At 48.6% G+C, this 23604-nt stretch overlaps 1 long non-coding RNA gene across 1 annotated transcript in view; it reads left to right on the forward strand.

Moving 5' to 3' along the window:
• Positions 1–5651: 5651 nt before the first annotated feature.
• Positions 5652–23604, forward strand: part of LOC144805417 (uncharacterized) — a 63262-nt gene continuing 45309 nt past the window's right edge. Inside the window, exon 1 of the long non-coding RNA XR_013605515.1 lies at positions 5652–5714. This is a non-coding gene — a long non-coding RNA (uncharacterized LOC144805417). The remainder of the gene's footprint in view (positions 5715–23604) is intronic.

Consider the following 23604-nt stretch of genomic DNA (forward strand, 5'->3'; position numbering starts at 1 on the left):
ATACATTGAAGACATCATAAGGGCCCGCCCCACACTATTTTGGCTATCCATAATGAAGAATCCCGAGGCTTCTCTCACAAGGGACATAATAGATGATAGTCTTCGCTGTGAGAAAGGGATGGATATTCCATGGCTTCCTGGGGTAGTCAAGAGTCTGGAAAGCGTTAACATTGGTAGACTGTTTGCCAATTCGAACACAGATGGAACAATGGACAAAAAAGTTTTAAAGACAGCATTGTACGCACTTCATAGCGCGGAAAGACTAGAAAGGGAATTGAATAAACAAACTGTTGCAAAATGTATATCCATTGCGTACCCTGAGCATTGTCTTCCAAGTTATATTGCACCACCCATGTCCTAATGGGAGAGAGGCCTCCTATTCTGTTAAGAGCTGGGACAGTAAGATATTTGCTTTGTTTTCCCTATAGCTATAAAGCAAAACGTGACTCCCTGCCATGTCCATGTGATGGTCACAGCGGTCAAACACTTTTACACTTTTTATTCTTTAGTAGATACTATATGAAATATGCACTATGGTTGCTAATTCTGTATTTTAAAAAATTGTCACCTATTAATTTAACAGACGCTCTTGACTGCAAATTTAAATTGGACAATGTTGAATTGATCTTGAGCATTGGCACCTTTTTGAGAGTACCTACAGGTGCACGGAAATCTATGTGCGATCTATGAAGTCATTTATATTGTACTATTCACAATATGCACTTTACCTAGGTTTACTGTATTTTGCTACATTATGGATTGGATATTGCTATCTATTTCATTCAAAACATCTTTATTCGATTTGTGGAATCATAAAAGAAAAACAATGCAATATTTATAGATACATCATTTCCGTCCAATGCCATAATCCTTGAGAAAGTAAATTGCAGATTTTTGGGTATCATTAAATTTGTGCAAATACGCAATTCCAAGATAAGGTGCAGTTAGTAGAATCAGTGCAAATAACATGGCCATTAGGTTCTCGGTGCAATAGACAATTACAATAGTAAAGTACAGTGCATATGTATCATAGTTGTATTCCCAAAGGTACTTGTGCCCCTTATATGTTTATCACAGTAACAATTAAAAAAAGAAATAATAAGAACTACTACAAACAAAATACATTGTAAAATATGAAATACTATATACAATGAAACGTTTCGGCGATTCAGTCCTGCAATACTCAATTAATGTTCTGTTATCCTCTATTGCAGAATCCTAGATAAAATTTCAAACCCTTCTTCATTCTTATATAGTTGATAGCCAATAAAAATCTAGAAACTCCAAATACAGTAAGCTGGGTGTTATCTGTTTTTAAAATGCGTAACATATCATTATATCTTCTGACACCCATATTCCTGCCCAACGGCACAATCCATTCTTGTCTAGCTCTCAGGTAAGTGGGGCAGAATAACAAAACATGTGCTATATTTTCCTGCATTCCCAGCTGGCACATTTTACACTCACTATCTTTCCCCCCATTTCGGCAATTTTCCCATTTGGTTGTAAAGGACTTAACACGGAGGGTCCCATACCTGAATTTCAAGTACAATATTTTCGCCAATTGGGGTTCGATTTGGTCTAAAAATGCCTCAAAGCGGGGTGTTGGTTTAACCATCAGAATATTGTTTGTGAGTGAGCCAACTCCACAATTTTGTAAAACTTTGTGCACAGTGAAGTTCCAATACACCCTTCTGAGTTCCCTTTTTGATTCTGCGGTCAACCTTTCTGGGTGGTCCCAGAACTCACTAAGCCCCAAGGTCAAAAGCCATCTACGTATATTAGCCAGCCATGGGAAAGTAACATGGGTATCTAGTGCGATAAGTTCACTTAGTGCCTGCCTGTAGATATGGAGTTCGTCAGTGGCCCATAACCTAAATCAATATGACAAAGTCATCCACACAGCCCTATGCTCGATGCTTTTTAACCCCAGATCGTACATGTAGGGGATCACCGGTGTATTTTGGGGGAGGGGGACCATCGCTCTTAAAACCCTGTTTTCTCCCAGGGTTAAGGTGGAGATTTGCTCTCCGCTCCACAGCTCCGAGCCATAGAGAGAAGCGGTTTGGGCCCTAGATTCATATACCTCCAATGCTGGGGTGATGGACTTGGTACTAGTTGCATGGAGCTTTTTCAAGATGGGCACTGAATTTTGCATTAAAATAGTCCCAGATTTTCTGACATGCGGGCACCATGAGAGCTTAGAATCTAGGATCACCCCTAAGTAAACAAAAGTGTGAACCCTCTCTATCGCTACGTCATTCAGCATCATCTTTTTCTTAAAACTTTTGTGCGGCCTGATTGACATGTATTTTGTTTTTGATGGGTTTATTTCCAATCCTTTTTGTTTACAGTACACCACCAACTTCTTCAGAAGATTTTGCAGTCCCATTGGGGTCTGTGAGAGGAGGATGGTATAATCCGCAAATGTCAGAGCACATACATGAGAGCCACCTAACTTTGGGGAATCGTGGTTTGTGTCCAATAGGAAATCCACCATATCATTAACATAGAGGAGAAACAGGGTAGGCGCCAGGACACAGCCCTGGCGGACCCTCTCCTCACCGGTATCTCCTCTGTCAACTCCCCGCCCATACCCCAGCGCACTTTTGCAAAATTATCTTCATGTAATTTTATGAGTTGCACCAGTAAGTTTTTTGGAACCCCTTGATTTAGCAGATTTATCCACAGCAGATCTCTTGGAATTGAATCGAAAGCGGCCTTTAGGTCAATAAAGGCCATATACAAGTTGCCGGATCTTAGTTTAGTATACTTCCAGGCAATGGTTAGCAGCCTAAACACCTGATCTATGGTGCTGATTCTTTTTCTGAACCCTGCCTGGCATGGGGATAATATGTTGTTGTCAACTAGCCAGTTGTTTAGCCTGTCCAGTATCTGCTTTGAATAGACCGTTTGGGTAATGTCTATCAAGCTGATAGGTCTATAATTAGCGGGATCGTCCCTACTGCCCTTTTTGTATATAGGGACGATCTCCGCGCCCTTCCATGATATAGGGATAGGCTTCCCTCTGCTAATTGCATTGCACAGTAAGTTGATATACAGTGCCCATACCTCTGGGTCATGTCTAAAGAGGTCTCCCGGGATAATATCTGGGGCTGGCGCTTTGGACGGCTTAATGGCGGCTATAGCCTGCTTAGTATCTAAGATACTAAAATATAGTGGTTCAAACTCCTTGGGCATTGTCAGCTCTTTAATTATGCATAAGTTCTCGCTTGAAGGGGAACCCGGACATGCATATAAATGTGCAAAGTGTCTGAACCATGTTTTAGGATCTAGATGGTAGTCCTGGGCTGGCTTGCTTGACTTATTGCCGTTTGCAACAATCCGCAAAAAAAGTGATTGATCTCATGCCCTTGCTGCGGCTAGCAAGTCTTCCCAACCAGAGTCCTCCCAATTTCTACGTTCTTGTACATCCTGTGCTTGCTGCTATTTTTATTTGTTCCATCCTGTAACAGTTCTCTCATGTAACCTCACTGGTTCTATTGGTTCTATTGTACGGTGCTCTGACACCTTCGGGTAAGGTCCCCGCTTTATAAGAATGCATTAAATAAATGACCTCACCTGGGGTTTCATGTGGGTCCTGTGCTCTCTGTTGTGGGTCGGGTTAACAGAGGGCCTTTGGATAAACAACTGCGCATGCGCCAAGGACAGACACTGCTTGCCACAGCGCGGGCTTAAGAGGCATTGGATTATGTGCGCATGCGCGGAGTACAGACACTGCCTCCCGCTGCCGAGCGAGGGTTAAAGAGGGCCTTAAATGAACAACTGCGCAAGCGCGGAGGACAGACACCGATGTTACTACAATCCAACTCCAGAAGTCGATGCAAGAAAGATTTCATTTAGTTCACAGCACGGAGCGCAGTAAAGGGCGACAGCTCAGAGCCAGCACAGGTGGGACTCAAAGAAGTACAAGAATTCCAGTGTCCGCGCGGGGACACAATGAATGAGATTCAACAACTGCCTCCCGCTGCAGAGCACGAGGCGCCTCGCGCCACAGCACAGGGTGAGAGGTATGTAAATGCAAAGCTCCTCGGTCCCTCCTCTGGGAGACGTGTCTTTCCTCTGCGCAGGCGTATGAGCGGGAAGTGTCTCTCTGCGCAGGCGCAGTGAGGCTTCGCGTCCTCTGTCCAGGGCAGTGCAAGGTCCTAACTCGGCGATAGGACGTTGTGTCTTCGCTCCGCACATGCGCAGCTGTGACGCGCGGTCCTGCGCGTGCCCAGCAGTGAGACGCCATGTTTTGTTGTGTTGAGCGCGCTCGTCACTCGGAGGGGGAATAACACACCGGGCCCCACTCCTCACAGGCAGCCGGGCCCCCGGTGCCCCCTCCCTCCCCCAGACCCTGCAGCCCCCACTGAGCGGGGCTCCAGCAGAGGTGAGGGAGACCTCTGACCCCAGGGTGACTCTCGAGCGCGGGGGCATCTTCAGGACACTGAGAGGCAACATTCAGGGCAGGGGCTGCAGAGCTCTCCAGACTCTGAACTGTGTCATACATGTGTGACTTAAGAAAAGAAAGTGCATTCAAATCAATAGTTCCACCATCTTTATAAAACAATCTACATATGCCAGCATAGAACAACTGTATGTAGCGTTTTCCTACTTTGCTTTCCCGTGTGTGTGTCTGTGTGTGTGTCTGTGTGTGTGTGTGTGTGTGTGTGTGTCTGTGTGTGTGTGTCTGTGTGTGTGTGTGTGTGTGTCTGTGTGTGTGTGTGTCTGTTGGTCTCTGTGTGTCTGTGTGTGTGTGTGTGTGTCTGTCTGTCTGTGTGTGTCTGTTGGTCTCTGTGTGTCTGTGTGTGTGTGTCTGTGTGTGTCTGTTGGTCTCTGTGTGTCTGTTGGTCTCTGTGTGTGTGTGTCTGTCTGTGTGTGTGTCTGTGTGTGTCTGTCTGTCTGTGTGTGTCTGTGTGTGTGTGTGTCTGTTGGTCTCTGTGTGTGTGTGTGTGTGTGTGTGTCTGTGTGTGTGTGTGTCTGTTGGTCTCTGTGTGTCTGTGTGTGTCTGTGTGTGTGTCTGTGTGTGTCTGTTGGTCTCTGTGTGTCTGTTGGTCTCTGTGTGTGTGTGTCTGTCTGTGTGTGTGTCTGTCTGTCTGTGTGTGTCTGTTGGTCTCTGTGTGTCTGTTGGTCTCTGTGTGTGTGTGTCTGTCTGTGTGTGTGTCTGTGTGTGTCTGTCTGTCTGTGTGTGTCTCTGTGTGTGTGTGTGTGTCTCTGTGTGTGTGTGTGTGTGTCTGTGTGTGTCTGTCTGTGTCTGTGTGTGTCTGTTGGTCTCTGTGTGTCTGTGTGTGTGTGTGTTTGTCTGTCTGTGTCTGTCTGTTGGTCTCTGTGTGTGTGTGTGTGTGTGTCTGTCTGTGTGTGTCTGTGTGTGTGTGTCTGTTGGTCTCTGTGTGTGTGTGTGTGTGTGTGTCTGTGTGTCTGTCTGTGTGTGTCTGTGTGTGTGTGTCTGTCTGTGTGTGTCTGTTGGTCTCTGTGTGTCTGTCTCCCATTCCCTGTAGGGAGAGTATGTAGCTCCCCGTTGTAGAAGAGTCAGTCAAGAAGGAGCACACTGCATTGAATAATTTCTTGGTATGCACTTTTTATTATTATTACAGGAAATCACAATGATTGATTGTCTCTTTTGTATTCTTCTTTCCCACAGGGTCTACCACTTCAGTCCCTTAGGTGAGCCTCGGCCGCCGTCGTCCCTCAGACAGAAGGAAAAGGCTCAGGTAAGTGTTTTTGCTTTATGGTTTAGTCAAGGGAGGATGTGAGGGATAAATAATAGCTATGCATAAATGTGAAGGAAGGGGGTAGAGGTTGGAGTAACCAAAAGAAAAAGAGTAGCCAATGATTTCTGCTCTTGTCTTTGTTTCCGTCTCACTTATTTCCTTTTCCCTGAGTCCCTTTCACCCCTCGGCCTCCCCTCCCATCCCTCTCTGACTCAGCCCCTTTCCAAAAGCCCCGTAGACGCCCACTCACATGTAAGAGCCACGTCACTCCGGGGCCATGGCGTGGTAACTCCACGTCCTTCAGGGAGGTCTGGTCTCCTTCTGTTTCGACTTTCCCTCCTCGCCAACAAGCTGTGACCTCCCCAAGGCTCCAGTTCTCTCTCTCGGAAGGCTGTTCGGTGTTCTCCGTTTTTCCGGTCTTCCCTGCTGGTTTCTCCGCCTTAGGTTATGGCTCACTTGAGCTCGTGGAATGCCTTTCTGGCAGCTTGGGGAGGATTTACCAAGTCTTAGTTCCTTTTCTCTTGCTTGAGTAGGTCGGTTAGTGGTGCTGCTATTTCAGAATAATTGGGTATAAACCAGCGGTAGTAGCCTTGTAAGCCCAAAAAGGATCTAATGCCTTTTTTGGTGGGAGGGAAGGGGGTGTCTAAGACTGCTCTCAATTTCTCTTGTTGCAGAGCGATAGCCCCATCTCCCAATAAATAGCCCAAATATTTGACTTTGGTGAAGTTTATCCTGGTCTTTTTGGAGTTCACGTGGAGCCCTGCAGTCCTAAGTGCTTGGAATATCTTCCCACAATCGACGAGATGTAGTTCCATGTTAGGGCTAAATATTATGAAGGCTAAGGAGTACTCTTGATGTTGGGAGCAAACTTTGTTCATAAGTCTTTGGAACGTCGCTGGTGCTCTGTGTAACCCAAAAGGCAGTGCAGTAAACTCGTATAGCCCATTAGAGGTGCTAAAGGCGATTTTTCTTGGTCTTCCTGCTAATAGTCTTTTGTAAGATCGAATGTGGTTATATATTGGGCTAAGCCTAATTTCTCGATTCATCGACGGGTATGAGTGAAATTTCGAGATGGTATTGACTGCTCGGACGTTTATTCAAAAACGGATGGAACCATCAGGTTTCAGAACTATGACAATGGGGGAGACCAGTTACTGCTGGAAGGTTTTATGACTCCTAGTTGTAACATGCTCTCTATTTCGTCAGGAACCGAGTCCCGCCTAACGCCTGGTATTCTGTAGGGGTTTTGTTTTATTACTTTATTTGGTGGGGTAACAATGGCATGCTCGAGTATTGTTGATTTTCCCAGGAGGTCGGAAAAGATGGAGGAGAAGGACTCTAAGAGGGTCTGAAGAGACACTTTTTGTTCCTCTGTTAGATGTTCGTTTATGGGCAATTTATTCAATGTTGAAGGAATGGGTTTTGAGTCAGGCAAAACGTAATGGGTGTCTTTGGGGAGGGGTCCCAACCATTTCTTTAGTAGATTTATGTGGTATATCTGGGTTTTGGTTGAGGAAAGCCGTAACCGGTAAGTAGTGAGGCCTACCCTTTCAGCACCGTCATAGGGTCCCTTCCATTCTGCCCGTTTTTGGCGTATAGAGGAAGGTAGGAATAGGAGCACCCAGTCATGGACCTGTAACTGTTGTCACCTCTTTCCTTTATTGTAAGACATCTGCTGGCTTCTTTGAGCCTTTTCTAGGTTTTTGTGAGCAAAATCTCACAATTTCTGTATGCGGTTTCTTAGGCTTTGGGTGTATTCTAGATGGTGTTGTGTCTCTTCTTGTTTCTCTTGGTCCCACGCTTCTCTTGTCATTTCTAGCAAGGTTTGTGGCTGTCTCCCGTAAAGAAGTTCAAAGGGAGAACAACCCAAGCTTCTCTGAACCTGGCTTCAAATAACAAAGAGGGCGAGTGGCAACAACATGTCCCATTCTTTCCCTTCGGTGGTTAGCATTTTCTTCATGGTTAGTGTTGGACTTGGCCCTTCTAGCAGGTTCACCCCTAAACTTTTTGCTTTTAATGGTGACCTAGTGATGGTGATTTTTGTGTTCTGCGCACTTTCACTGTGTCCCAGTGGAAAGTGCGTGCGCACTCTGAGTGCGTGGAGTAAGGTTGGCCTGCCCTCCCATAGGAATGCATGGGGAATGTATGTGTCCCTGGTAGTTCCTGATGCGTGGGGTGTATAGGCTCGAGTCTGGTATGTGCGGACTCGTGTGATTCAATGCTGCGAAATGATGTATGCGGCGTGTATGTGTCTAGTGTGGAAGTGCCACTTCTAGACATGGCTGTGTGTGTGCTATAAAGGTGCTGGCGTGTGATTGGCTGGAGCTGGCTGGGATGCCAGGCTCCATGAGTCATGATGGGTCTGCCCGGTGGTGAGTGTGGAGATTAGCGTGCTGATGGCTGGGGAGGAGTGCACCTGGGTCCTGAATAGGGCTGGGCTTTCCCCACACAATGCTGGCTCCGCCCCCTGTGGTGCGTCTAACGACCCTAGCCTGCCTAGTGAATAGAGTGAGGGGCTGAGCACAACAAGGGTGCTCCCAGACCAGCTGCGACTGGTTCTTCCCCCACTCTGCACACAGACAAAGGATTTATTAGTATAAAAAGGGTTTGTGTCCCCTTGCAAGTTGTTCTTTCCTGATCTTACTGAGGGGGGCTGCTGCTGCTGCTGGGACCAGGAGGAACCGCCACTTGGGACTGCCTTCCTGCCTGGAGGGCCCAGTGAGCTGGGCCCTGGCCCAGCCTTGCCCCCCCATCTTGCTGCATTCCAAGGACTTTCTCTGGACTTGTGCTGTCCTCTAGCGCTGGGAGCGCTGGAATTGCCTCCTAGCGCTTGGAAGCGCGTTATTTGCGCCTGGACGCGCTTTATTTTCTGGTTATAGCGCTGGGAGCGCTTTATTTTACCTCTAGCGCTGGGAGCGCTTTGTTGCTGGAGGCCGGTGCCCACCCACAACCATCCCCCCCAATGTGACCTGCACCTAGTCTTGTTCTGTGTGTTTTATAATACAGGAAGAGAAGAATTTATCCTTTCGATGTTAAAGCGCCACAATTTTAAACAATGCCAGGTGGCACGTTACTTCTTTAAATCTCTGCCTGATCCCTTTGTCTGTGGTAGCCACCTTTTTGTGGGCCTGTATGAAAAGTAGAAAGGCGCGAGGTTGGTTTTAACTAATAATTATATGCAGAAATGAGTAATTTGATGTAAACTAACTGGATTCAGTCTATGAGGCACGTGATGCACTTTATGGGATAAAATGTCCTGTAAAAATTATCTGATGTTCTTTTTAGATAATTCTACTTGCTATAGGATTTTAACTTGTTATGAACTGGGGCTGGTTGTTGATCACTGATTTAAATTGTGCTTTTATGATCTGTATTTAAGAGATCGAATACAGATTTTATTGATTGATTGTTTGCATGTGTGTCTCAGAGTCTCACCCCTCTGTGCTCCCTCTCCCTGCTGCTTGGAGCTGCTGCTGCAGTGTCCCTGGCATGGCAGTGAGGAGCTCATGGTAATCCAAGGCCCGGGAGCAGTGTCTGTCCTCAGCGCATGCGCAGCTGTTAATACAAGGCCCTCTTGAAGGTGTCTGTCCTCAGCGCATGCGCAGTTGTTAATCCAAGGCCCTTCTTAGCTCGTGCTCCGCTGCGGGACGCAGTGTCTGTCACCAGCGCATGCGCAGTTGTTAACCCATCAAGACCTCTTTAACCCGCGCTCTTAGTTAAGTCCTGGGGTTTTCAGTTTTTCTGAATGGAAGACAGTGTGGACGTTCCCAGTTGCGTCCCCTCTCGGTTGGACTCTCCAGGCTGTGCTTCCCTGCGGGCTGCTCAATTACACACTCTTTATGTTTCATGGGCTCCGCTATTCTCAGCGCATGCGCGGCCACAACAAGCAGACATCCTGCGCATGCGCACTTGTGACAAACTGAGTGTCCTGCGCATGCGCAGCTACAGATCAGGGCGGCCCTTGTCCAGCGCGCGCTTTGTTGTCACGTGGGGCCCTCGGTGTGTCCCCTCCACCAGGCCGACACTGCCCCCTCGAAACCACAAGAGAGGTAAGGGGAGACAAGGACTCGAGGCAGTGGTGGAAGAGCATTAACGTATGATTCCTGAGAGGGGGCGGGGCCTGTGGGTGTCAAGGTGGGGCCTGTGGGGGCGGGGCCTGTGGGTGTGGATGCTCCTCCTCTGCCGGGGGCGGGGTCAGTGAATGTGAGGGCGGGGCCTGTGGTTGTGAATGCTCCTACTCGGGCGGGGGCAGTGAATGTGGGGGCGGGGCTTGTGTGTGTGGTGTGTGTGGGGGCGGGGCCTGTGGCAGTGGGGGCGGGGGTCTGTGCGTTGGGGGAGGGCACGTGGGCGTGGTCAGTGGCTGGGGGCGGGGTCAAAACAATACACCTACACAGCCTGGAGGCATTGACTGTTTCGTGTTCCTCACTGGAGACTAGTTTGTCCTTACGCTTCAACTCTGGAATGTGTTTTTTTGGAACCCTAATCGCTCCAACTTTAGTTTGTATTGTGTAATTTTTGGTGGATTTATACTCTGTAAATATGTTACCATAATATCTAATCCTATATACTTCGCTCTATTGTAAAGCGCTCTGACTCCGCTGGGTAAAGTATGCGCTATAAAAAATGCCTAAATAAATCCAATGCCCTGCGACCCGGCTGTTGGAGGCTCGTCGTGGCCTTGGGGCTCCCAGTCACATGTCCTCAGGTCTGTAGACTAAAGACTGTTGCAGCTTGCAACTCAGAACTGGCAACTCCTCAGGCTCCGGCGGGCTGCTTTTGGAGGCTTCAGGCATGATTCTGAGTGCCGCCGTAGTCCGCGAATCTCAAGTTGCACATTCTTACCTTTCTCCTGAGCCACCGCAACCACAGACTTTACCCACTTGCTGACCGCATCTATAAAATAAGTTTTTGACACAAGTGTGTCCACATAAGCATCTTTTGGTTCAGTGGGCTCCTAAATCAAGCTTTTGAACTCTTCATGAGTGGAAACGAGCCCATTCGCACCGGAATCCCACTGCTCGCACGGAACTTCAGCACAAGCCCCTGCCGCCTATCCCCTTGCACGGAAAGCATCAATCGATCTGGAAGACTGTGAGAAGTTGGCCTGATAGGTGATGTTTCCAATTCTGGAACCACCTATTATCAGACCAAACAATCCCTTATGGTGTCTGGTTGTAAGTCAACCTTATTAGACAAGCTATCCTAGGGGTAGCATGGACTAAGCAGCCTAAAGGCTTAACTTAAGAGGTCGTGTTAAGAGAGCTGTTTTACCACATACAATCCTGTAATATCAAATGAAAGGACACCACACAAGTATATATTATAAAAATATATGTGTTTATTACTAAAAACAATCCCCAGTATTCTTTATGAATAAAGGGGCACAAGCGTTAAATCAAAAGCACTGTTTAAACATACAAAGTTGCACAATTATGGATGAGGGCGGGTGGCCACTCAAACCATATACTAAACAAGTGGTATAAGAGATGCCACTCGAGCAGTGGTTAGGCCTAGGGCCTAGGGAATCGCTGGGAGCAGTCGGGACAAGCAATGCTGAAGTCGGGAACGGCCCACGGGATTCGGGAGCAGTGCGGAAAGCGCACGCATGCACCAATGTTAACCAATGGTGCGTAAAAAGTGTAAAGTTAGAGTTTAAGGACACTTCCGCTGAACCTAGAGGAACAAAACTTAAGACACAGACCCTAGAGATGTGTACCAGTGTGGGAACACCGGCGGAGCAAAGTTACCTCACCCACAGGAAGCGGGTGCACAGGGTCGAAGTTGAGTCGGGTTTCGTCACGCAGGCTCTTGGTGCTTGAAGCTGAAAGGGCTGCAGGCGGGGTGAAAGTGAAGTGTCCGGTGGAGTCCAAGGGTGGACTCAAGTCGAAGAGTACCTGAAAGCAGAGGGGACAGAGTCTGGGTCACTCAGCAGTGACCAGGGTGGAACCAGGACGGAACCAGGCAATGTCGGGCGCAATCAGGTGGTCGTCGAGGAGCTTCTCTCCGCTGTCACGTGGGCTCTGGGGCATCTGCGACGTCCAGGAGCAGGTCACGATCTGTCCCACGCAGGCTCTCGCCGTCGGCGCTGTCGGCTTCAAGATTGGAGCAAACAACACTTGGCAAAAGCAATCCACGCGGAACCGGGAGATTGCTTCTCACTCGAACCAGGAAGGTCAGAGTGGGTGCTCCTTTTCAGGGGAGCTGGTGTAGATCTGGAGCAACCAGATTCACAAGTCGTCTTCGTAGTTTCGTCGGCACAGGGACCACTAGCCAGCTGGCAAGTGACCGGGCCAATGCGTTGAGCCAAATGGAGCAGAAGGGCCCCACGCAGCACTCGTCGAGTGTGGAGGGCTGAACTTCGTTGCAAGAGTGGCTCAGGGTGGGGGCTTCTCAAACCCCGGTGCACAGCTTCGAGGGTCACTCGTGGGCTGCACGGTCAGCGTCTCGTGGTCAATTCAAGATGGCGTGCCCCACGCTTCCGGTCGCCTCCACGGGTCTCAGCTCTGCAGGGACTGTGGATCAGGCTGTTGGAAGGCAGGCAAGCTTGATCTCGTCGATCTCTGTCGCTCGAGTTCCGGCGGGAACTGCAACAAAGTAGACATCGAGGGCTGGATGGTGCCTGCTGGTGCAGGGTGGTCACTCCTTGACCACAAGGGAGATTCTTCGGGCTTCCACGTTGAGTAGGAGGTCCAAGGGTCCAGAGTTTCGTTTCTTATGTTTCTTTCAGGAAATCTGAACTGCATTGGCACTGCTCCCACTCTTATTCGAATCTGGGGGGCGTGATTACCTGCTAGGTCCCCCCCTATGGGTGGGACCCAGGAAGTGGGTGGATACACCCCCTTCCTTTGATCCAGGCCGCCCTGGCACGAGGGCTGGAGTGCCCCAGAACCGGTTTGGCCGGATTATGCAAGGGGCAGCCTTGTGCGCCCCAAGCAGTGTCTGGTTTCTTTCAAACCTCCCTGCTACAATCCACTATCTCCTGTCTGGAGGGCGGTGACACCCTCCTGTGACAGGAAACCCTTTGTCCAGGCCCCATTTGGCTGAGTTTCGGTCAGCTGCAGGGGTCCAGACTCTTGTCTGTGGCAGAGGCATCCATTTTGTGGATCTAAGGTCTTTGTAGAAATTAACCGCATTTAAGTAAAGCAACATGTCCTACCCCTCTAGAGGGGTGGAATGCTATCCCCGTCGCCAGAACTGGCGAGGGGATAGTATTCCAAATCGTATGACACCTTACACAACATGTTTTGATAAAGCCAAACCAAAGTTGCTATATAACCGCGAGGATTATAAGGCACTTAAGAGTATATGGTATGGCATTATCCTGAAACAGCTTAGGGAGTTGTTCCCGACAGCTGCAGACAGGCTCAGCTCATGCTAGAGCTCCATCTCACATAAAACCACGCACTCTGCCTCCAGGATTGATGAGGCCTTCCATAGGAGTGGCTCACAGGTTTATATGTGTCCAGATATAGGTTTAGATATAGGTATACTATATCTAAGCAAGGGGTGATTACACCACCTTACCCCAGCTGAGTGATCAGCCAGTTGTGTCAATTTAAGAACCAGCCAGGGGTGGCAAAAGATATGCTGCAGCCCCTGGTAGGCCTTGGTGGCCCCTATGCCCTGGGCACCTATAGTGCATTATACAGGGGCTGACAAGGAGTCCATTTCCAATTGTGGTATGTGCCTATAGCACATGTGTCAGTAATTTAGTGAGAGAACAGCAGGCTGGGGGTCTGATCAGCAGGCCCACAGCCTCAGTAGTCGAAAACCAGTGAAGCAAAAAGCAAATATTTGGGGTGACCATAGGATAGCAGACCCTACTCTCCTACACAACCCCCCCCCCCAAACGCAGGGACATTAAACTAACCTTGACCAGATAAGTCTTCATGTTCTAAGTGGAAGTACCTGGAGAGACCATCTGCATTACCATGGTCAGTCCCTGGGCGGTGCTCCACTGTAAAGTCCATCCCCTGTAGGGAAATGGACCACCTGAGCAGTTTGGGATTTTCACCCTTCATCTGATTAAGCCACAAGAGGGGCTTATGGTCTGTCTGAGCTAGGAAGTGAGTTCCAAACAAGTAGGAGCTCAACTTCTTCAGGGCCCAAACCACAGCAAAGGCCTCCCTCTCAATGGCTGACCAACGTTTCTCTCTAGGGGTCAGCCTTCTGCTAATGAAAGCAATGGGCTGGTCTTGACCATCATGATTAAGTTGTGAGAGCACAGCTCCCACCCCCAACTCAGAAGCATCTGTCTGTACAATGAACTGTTTGGAGTAGTCAGGACTCTTCAGGATAGGTGCAGAGCACATGGCCTTCTTCAGGTCATCAAATGCCTTTTGACAGCTAACTGTCCACTGAACCTTTTTTGGCATCTTCTTGGATGTCAAGTCATTTAATGGTGTCACTATAGACCCATAGTTTTTCACAAACTTTCTGTAATACCCAGTCAGGCCCAAGAAGGCTCTGACTTGTGTCTGGGTAACTGGAGGAGCCCAGTCCTGTATGGCCTGGATTTTGCTCTCCAGTGGCTGAACCTGGCCTCCACCTACTAGGTGGCCCAGGTATACAACCTTACTCTGCCCTATCTGGCACTTAGTAACCTTGATAGTTAGGCCTGCCTTTTGCAGGGCCTCCAAAACTTTCTTCAGGTGGATCAGGTGATCCTCCCAGGTGGAGCTAAAGACAGCAGTATCATCTAGATATGCTGCGCAAAAGTCATCCAACCCAGTAAGGACTTGGTTCACCAACCTTTGGAAAGTGGCAGGTGCATTCTTCAAACCAAAGGGCATTACCACAAACTGATAATGTCCACTAGGGGTAGAGAATGCTGTTTTGGCTTTTGACTCTTCAGCTAGTCTGATTTGCCAGTAGCCAGCTGTCAAATCAAATGTGCTCAGAAACTTGGCAGAAGCCAATCTGTCAATGAGCTCATCTGCTCTTGGAATGGGATGAGCATCTGTCCTAGTGACAGCATTGAGACCCCTGTAGTCCACGCAAAATCTCATTTCTCTCTTTCCATCTTGGGTATGAGGTTTTGGCACCAGGACTACTGGACTGGCCCATGGGCTCTCTGATTGCTCAATCACTCCAAGCTCCAACATCTTTTGCACCTCAGCCTTGATGCAATCCCTGACATGGTCAGGTTGCCTGTAGATCTTATTCTTCACAGGCAGATTGTCACCAGTGTCCACCACATGGGTACACCAGTCAGTCTGGCTGGGTGTGAGTGAAAACAAATGCCTGTGGGCCTGCAAAACTTGTCTGCAGTCCATCTGTTGCTGGTCAGTGAGGCTGCCCGCCAAGGCTACTCCATCAACTGAACCATCATCAGGGTTCTGAGAAAGCAGGTCTGGGAGAGGGTCAGTCTCTTCCTCCTGATCCCCATCTGTGGCCATGAGCAAGCTCATGTCCTCCCTGTCCACAAATGCTTTCAAGCGATTCACATGGATTACCCTGTGAGGGCTCCTGGGTGTTCCAAAGTCAACCAAGTAGGTGACTTCTCCCTTCTTTTCAACGATAGGATAGGGTCCACTCCATTTGTCCTGGAGTGCTGCTGGGGCCACTGGCTCCAGTACCCACACCTTCTGTCCTGGTTGGAACTCTACCAGTACAGCCTTTTGGTCATGCCAAGCTTTTTGTAATTCTTGGCTGGCCTCCAGGTTTTTGGATGCTCTCTCCATGTATTCAGCCATCCTGGAGCGGAGACCAAGTACATAGTCCACTATGTCTAGTTTGGGCTTTTTGAGAGGCAACTCCCATCCTTCCTTCACCAAACACAATGGACCTCTCACAGGGTGGCCAAACAAAAGTTCAAAAGGGCTGTAGCCAACCCCCTTCTGTGGGACCTCTCTGTAAGCAAAGAGCAGGCAAGGTAAAAGAATGTCCCATTTCCGCCTGAGCTTCTCTGGTAATCCTTTTATCATGCCTTTAAGGGTCTTGTTAAATCTCTCCACAAGCCCATTGCACTGTGGATGATAGGGGGTGGTAAACTTATAGTTTACTCCACACTCCTTCCACATTGCTTTCAGATAGCTAGACATAAAGTTCGTGCCTCTATCTGATAGTACCTCCTTTGGGAAGCCCACTCTTGAGAAAACTGCAATGAGGGCTTTTGCCACCACAGGTGCTGTGGTGGTCCTCAGGGGAATAGCCTCTGGATACCTGGTGGCATGATCCACTACCACCAGTATAAATCTATTCCCAGATGCTGTTTGGGGGTCCATTGGACCCACAATATCAATTCCAACTCTTTCAAAGGGAACCCCCACCACAGGTAGTGGTATTAGGGGGCCTTTGTTGTGCCACCTGACTTACCACTGGCTTGGCAAGTGACACAGGAGCGACAAAACTCCTTGACATTTTCTGACATATGAGGCCAGTGAAAGTGTGAAACAAGCCTGTCCCACGTCTTGTTCTGGCCTAAGTGTCCTGCAAGGGGAATATCATGGGCCAAGGTAAGAAGGAACCCCCTAAACTGCAGAGGTATAACCAACCTCCTGGTCATGCCAGGCTTGGGGTCTCTAGCCTCTGAGTAAAGGAGTCCATCATCCCAATACACAGTATGGGTACCTTGGGCATCCCCAGCAGCCTCAGCAGCAGCCTGCTGTCTGAGGGGTTCAAGGGAAGGGCAATCTAATTGAGCCTGCCTCAGGTCTGCCCTTGAGGGTCCCCCTGTCCCCAGAAACTCAACCTGGTCAGGTTCAAGCTCCTCAGAGACAGTCTCCTCTTGGACTGCAGAATCAGTTTCCTGTGAAACTTGATCCTCAACCTGGGGCAAGGTGGAAGGCTCAGCCTTTCCTCTCTTGCTCCTTCTCTTGGGTTGTGGTTGGTCTATTGTTCCAAGATCCACCACTGGTTCAGGAAGGCACTTCTTAGCCTGAGACCTTGTCACTGCAAGGACATGCTCTGAAATCCCTAGCATTTCTGCATGAGTCCTGTACTCCACTTCTGACCACGCTGAGCTTTCAAGATCATTGCCTAACAGACAGTCTACTGGAAGGTCTGCACTCACAACAACTTTCTTTAGGCCATTTACCCCTCCCCAGGAGAAGTTCACAACTGCCACACTATGGGAAGTAGTGCAGTTGCTTGCATTGGTCACTAGGTAACTCTCACCTAGTACAATCTGTCCAGGGTCCACAAAGTCAGGTGTCACCATTGTGACACTGGCACATGTGTCCCTGTAGGCCTGAGCCAGTTTCTCATTAATTAAAGGCGTCTGCCTATATTTTCCCAGGTTACTGGGACTTACTGCAGTGGGCAAATCTATGTCCACATCATATAGGAGAACTGCCTGTGTAGGGGTTCTGACTAGGCCAGATCCTACTTCAATACCCAGGGTCAACCCAGCTACACCCTTGGACTGTGTTCCACCACTGCTTACTGTACTAGGGGTTGCAGTTGCTTTAGGAGCTGGAGTGGTGGGGACTGGATTTGTCTTAGTGCATTCACTGCCCCAGTGTGAAACTGATTTGCAGGTATTACACCAAGGTGTCTTTGGACCTTTGTTCTTCTTCTTCTTGTTTCCATTTTGGGAACCACCCTCCTTACTATTAGTTTGGGGGCCTGAAGACTTCTGGTCTTTTTCTTTATCTTTCTGATTTCCACCCTTCTGGTCTGTTTTCTTCTGGTCACCACCTTGGTTCTGGGGTTTCTGCTTAATCCTTGTTCTGACCCATTTGTACGCCTTCTTTCCCAATTCTTGGGGAGAGGTCAGATCAGAGTCAATAAGGTATTGATGCAACAGCTGGTTTGTACAGTTATTAAGGATCTGCTCTCTCATTATAAGATTGTACAATCCTGTATAGTCTGAAACTTTACTTCCCTGCAACCAACCCTCCAAAGCCTTAGTGGCACACTCAACGAAATCAGTCCAGTCTTGAGTCTGTGCTTTTTGGGTGTCTCTGAACAACAACCTGTATTGCTCAGTGGTTAGGCCAAACCCTTCAATAAGAGCACTCTTCAAAACAGAGTAGTTTTTGGCATCCTCAGGTCTAACTGTGAGGAGCCTGTCCCTCCCTTTCTCAGAAAAGGAGTACCATAAAATTACAGCCCACTGATCCTGAGGAACCTGCTGTACCATGCAGGCTCTCTCCAGAGCAGTCATCCATTTGTGGATGTCATCCCCTTCTTTGTAGGGGGGCACAATTTTTGTCAGGTTTCTATTATCATAGCCCCTGTCTTTTTCTCTTGGAAAATTGCTGCCACCAGTGGCATCTAAGCCACTTAATTTCTGCTCTCTTGCCAAGGCAAGTCTAGCTTGAGCCAAGGCTACCTCCTCCCTCTCTATCTGGAGTTTGACAGCCCTCATTCTGGCCCTATGCTCTAGCTTTTGAGAAGCAGTCATGCCTCTCTGAGATTCTCTGGAGGCACTAGAAATATGAGAGTCCCCTGAGGGAGATCTCACTCTTCTGTTGCCTGGGAGAATGACATGGTGGGATCTGGGGAGGTGCTGGCCCTCTCCATTTCCCAGTAGGTCTAAGTTGGCCTGGTTAAGCCTGGCAACTTGGACCTGGCTACCCCTCTGATCCTGATCTTCTGGGTCCTCTACTTCTGAGTCCCCCTCCTCCTCTTCTTCTTCCTCTTCTCCTTCCTCTTGAGGGGGATCAGTTACAGGGGGGTTCACTCCATCTCCTGACTCTAGGGAAGCTTCCTTCGCCCTCTCTAAGTCATCCTGTTCTAGAATGTCTATCAGGATCTGGCAGGTGGGACTTCTGCCCCTTTTTAACCCTCTTGAAATGCACAAGGCAATCAAGTCCTTTCGGGTTAACTTGTCATAGCTGGAAGTTGCCTTGGTAAGGTCAACTGTCACAGGAGCAGACCCTGAGGCTTTTCCTGTGTCAGACATGACTGCTAGTGAGGTGTAAGTGGTGCACTTACCTACACTAAGTGTTTTCCTACTGTACCTTGCTAGTGAGTTGTAGTCAGGGTGTGCTAATCCCTTTAATCTACAACTACTAAGTTCAGTAGTACTTAATATGCTAAGCTTTTGATTTATATGTACCTAGAGGTACTTGATGTGATCTTTCAATTTGATACAAAGATTGCAATGGTAAGACAACAGCAAGCTCAAATCCGCACCGCTGCTCACCAATGTGAGAAGTTGGCCTGATAGGTGATGTTTCCAATTCTGGAACCACCTATTATCAGACCAAACAATCCCTTATGGTGTCTGGTTGTAAGTCAACCTTATTAGACAAGCTATCCTAGGGGTAGCATGGACTAAACTTAAGAGGTCGTGTTAAGCGAGCTGTTTTACCACATACAATCCTGTAATATCAAATGAAAGGACACCACACAAGTATATATTATAAAAATATATGTGTTTATTACTAAAAACAATCCCCAGTATTCTTTATGAATAAAGGGGCACAAGCGTTAAATCAAAAGCACTGTTTAAACATACAAAGTTGCACAATTATGGATGAGGGCGGGTGGCCACTCAAACCATATACTAAACAAGTGGTATAAGAGATGCCACTCGAGCAGTGGTTAGGCCTAGGGCATCGCTGGGAGCAGTCGGGACAAGCAATGCTGAAGTCGGGAACGGCCCACGGGATTCGGGAGCAGTGCGGAAAGCGCACGCATGCACCAATGTTAACCAATGGTGCGTAAAAAGTGTAAAGTTAGAGTTTAAGGACACTTCCGCTGAACCTAGAGGAACAAAACTTAAGACACAGACCCTAGAGATGTGTACCAGTGTGGGAACACCGGCGGAGCAAAGTTACCTCACCCACAGGAAGCGGGTGCACAGGGTCGAAGTTGAGTCGGGTTTCGTCACGCAGGCTCTTGGTGCTTGAAGCTGAAAGGGCTGCAGGCGGGGTGAAAGTGAAGTGTCCGGTGGAGTCCAAGGGTGGACTCAAGTCGAAGAGTACCTGAAAGCAGAGGGGACAGAGTCTGGGTCACTCAGCAGTGACCAGGGTGGAACCAGGACGGAACCAGGCAATGTCGGGCGCAATCAGGTGGTCGTCGAGGAGCTTCTCTCCGCTGTCACGTGGGCTCTGGGGCATCTGCGACGTCCAGGAGCAGGTCACGATCTGTCCCACGCAGGCTCTCGCCGTCGGCGCTGTCGGCTTCAAGATTGGAGCAAACAACACTTGGCAAAAGCAATCCACGCGGAACCGGGAGATTGCTTCTCACTCGAACCAGGAAGGTCAGAGTGGGTGCTCCTTTTCAGGGGAGCTGGTGTAGATCTGGAGCAACCAGATTCACAAGTCGTCTTTGTAGTTTCGTCGGCACAGGGACCACTAGCCAGCTGGCAAGTGACCGGGCCAACGCGTTGAGCCAAATGGAGCAGAAGGGCCCCACGCAGCACTCGTCGAGTGTGGAGGGCTGAACTTCGTTGCAAGAGTGGCTCAGGGTGGGGGCTTCTCAAACCCCGGTGCACAGCTTCGAGGGTCACTCGTGGGCTGCACGGTCAGCGTCTCGTGGTCAATTCAAGATGGCGTGCCCCACGCTTCCGGTCGCCTCCACGGGTCTCAGCTCTGCAGGGACTGTGGATCGGGCTGTTGGAAGGCAGGCAAGCTTGATCTCGTCTATCTCTGTCGCTCGAGTTCCGGCGGGAACTGCAACAAAGTAGACGTCGAGGGCTGGATGGTGCCTGCTGGTGCAGGGTGGTCACTCCTTGGCCACAAGGGAGATTCTTCGGGCTTCCACGTTGAGTAGGAGGTCCAAGGGTCCAGAGTTTAATTTCTTATGTTTCTTTCAGGAAATCTGAAGTGCATTGGCACTGCTCCCACTCTTATTCGAATCTGGGGGGCGTGATTACCTGCTAGGTCCCCCCCTATGGGTGGGACCCAGGAAGTGGGTGGATACACCCCCTTCCTTTGATCCAGGCCTCCCTGGCACGAGGGCTGGAGTGCCCCAGAACCGGTTTGGCCGGATTATGCAAGGGGCAGCCTTGTGCGCCCCAAGCAGTGTCTGGTTTCTTTCAAACCTCCCTGCTACAATCCACTATCTCCTGTCTGGAGGGCGGTGACACCCTCCTGTGACAGGAAACCCTTTGTCCAGGCCCCATTTGGCTGAGTTTCGGTCAGCTGCAGGGGTCCAGACTCTTGTCTGTGGCAGAGGCATCCATTTTGTGGATCTAAGGTCTTTGTAGAAATTAACCGCATTTAAGTAAAGCAACATGTCCTACCCCTCTAGAGGGGTGGAATGCTATCCCCGTCGCCAGAACTGGCGAGGGGATAGTATTCCAAATCGTATGACACCTTACACGACATGTTTTGATAAAGCCAAACCAAAGTTGCTATATAACCGCGAGGATTATAAGGCACTTAAGAGTATATGGTATGGCATTATCCTGAAACAGCTTAGGGAGTTGTTCCCGACAGCTGCAGACAGGCTCAGCTCATGCTAGAGCTCCATCTCACATAAAACCACGCACTCTGCCTCCAGGATTGATGAGGCCTTCCATAGGAGTGGCTCACAGGTTTATATGTGTCCAGATATAGGTTTAGATATAGGTATACTATATCTAAGCAAGGGGTGATTACACCACCTTACCCCAGCTGAGTGATCAGCCAGTTGTGTCAATTTAAGAACCAGCCAGGGGTGGCAAAAGATATGCTGCAGCCCCTGGTAGGCCTTGGTGGCCCCTATGCCCTGGGCACCTATAGTGCATTATACAGGGGCTGACAAGGAGTCCATTTCCAATTGTGGTATGTGCCTATAGCACATGTGTCAGTAATTTAGTGAGAGAACAGCAGGCTGGGGGTCTGATCAGCAGGCCCACAGCCTCAGTAGTCGAAATCCAGTGAAGCAAAAAGCAAAAATTTGGGGTGACCATAGGATAGCAGACCCTACTCTCCTACAAAGACCAACAACGTAAAGCTCCAGCCCGACCTTCTGCGACACCTGGCCTGCTCTTTGTGCCATGTCCACCACCGCCATCAACTCTCTCCTTACTCCCTGCAACCCTCTCCAATGCGAACGGGGCTCTTGGCTCAAAACTTGAGAGGGTAAAACCTTCAGCTGAACTAATCTGGGGCTCTATCTAATTCGCGCTCCATCATGATTAGCTTGAACTTTTTACTTTAACCTGGTCCAGCATGACCAGATTGCCTCGGTTGACGCTTTATGTTTTTAGGTGCTGTATAGAAGTTTATACTTTAAAAATTCATATCTCCGGTTATACTGATTGGATTTTTGTCTTTGGGTTCCGATTTGTTGATTAAATTGAGCTCTATTTTTCTAACCTGGTGTTGATTTTGTGTGCTGTTTACGCTGTTTTACTGTTTGAAGTGTTGCACAAATATTTACACATTGCCTCTAAATTAAGCCTGACTGCTCTGTGCCAAGCTACCAGGGGGTTGACCACAGTTTAAATATGGGGTTTGCTTGTGCCTTATACTGACTAGGATTGTCAAATTCTGAAAAGGAGCATACAGTTATTACTAGATTCCTAAATCAATTATGCTCAAGCATGTAATTAAACCCATAATCTACTACGGACCTTGGCGTTTTGGTGTGTGCTCACCTTGTCTTGTGCCCTGACTGCTGCTTGTGACTCCCGCTGCCGTTTCCCCCGCTGCCGCCGCCATTTGGGATCAGGCGCGGCCGCCGAGAGGGGGAACGGAGACTACATCTCCCAGGAGCCTCTATTCTGCGCATGCCCACAAGGCGCCAGGAGGCCTTTAAAATCTCGACACTCCTCCCGCATCGCGGGACGCGCGCGGGACGCGCGCGGGACGCGCCGGACGAAGCCCGGACAAAGGCCGTCCGAGGTTGGCCAAGGTTGGGTTGGGCCCGGTTTCCTTGTTTGATGTGATATATACTGAGTTGCAGTTTGTAGCTCACTTCGGTTATCATTATTTTGTGCATCCAATTGTAACTGTTGTGCTTAGAGAAATATGCCTCCAAAAAAGCAAGCTACTCCTAATAACACTATTGACAACTATCTTGTACATGTTGTAGACAGAATCAATAGTGATAGGAGATCTTCCTTGGGAATAGATTCACCTACCCAATCTCCCCTCATTGATATTGAGTCAGATGATCCTTTTGCGCTTCAGACAAACAGTAGTTTAAATGGTGAAATACTTGATTCTCTTCCTGATACTATCATCATCCAGCCTAGTGGTATTGTCGCTGGTATTGAAGACATTAGTGTTAATGAAGCTTTGATTGAGATATCCACTAGTAATGAGTCCCCAATCTCCCCTGCAGCACCCATTTTAGTCCCGAGGATTAATGGGGAAAACCAAAAGGCTACGACAAAACGGGAGGGCTTAAGGTCAGCCAAGAATAAAGTAGCAAACCTTCCGAGGAAATTTTCAGAGGAAGAGGAGGCTGATCTGACTAGTGAGGCTTATGTTACACTTTCAAATGCCCAATTTAACAAATTACTGTCGTTGATGGAAACAAAAATCAAAGGTGTAGTTAAACCTCTGGTCAGTAAAATAGATAAGTTAACCTCCGAGGTTAACCGATTAGAAGGTTTATTAGAAAAAACTCTGGGCGAAGTAGGTAAACTCCCGGAAATTGTTTTTTCTAGGATCGAGTCTACTCTGAGCAAACCAGCCACTGTAGTTAATAGTGGACTTATCCCTATCCCTGCATCAAATCCTCCAATGGCACCCAAGATTAACTTCCCTGGTGATGCTCCTAATGTTTCGATTCCAGTTCCCGTTGTTGTTGACCCAATCACTGAGAAAGGGACTTTGGAGCTTGTAGTTGAAGCTTCCCCATTGGTTCTTGTCCTTGCTAACGTCCCTCCCTTGGCCCAAGGAGAACACGAAACAACATCTTCCTTAATAAATAAATCTTTATCATGGCTGACCAACAACATGGTAATTTCTCCATGGGGAAAGCAGCAACTCTCGGAAGAGCTCGTAAATGCGAGAAGGGTTCAGTGGATTGGGGACAGGGTCAAAAAGTTTAAGGGGGA

This window comes from Lissotriton helveticus (assembly GCF_964261635.1).
Source record: "Lissotriton helveticus chromosome 1_1 unlocalized genomic scaffold, aLisHel1.1 SUPER_1_unloc_1, whole genome shotgun sequence".
Lineage (NCBI taxonomy): Eukaryota > Metazoa > Chordata > Amphibia > Caudata > Salamandridae > Lissotriton > Lissotriton helveticus.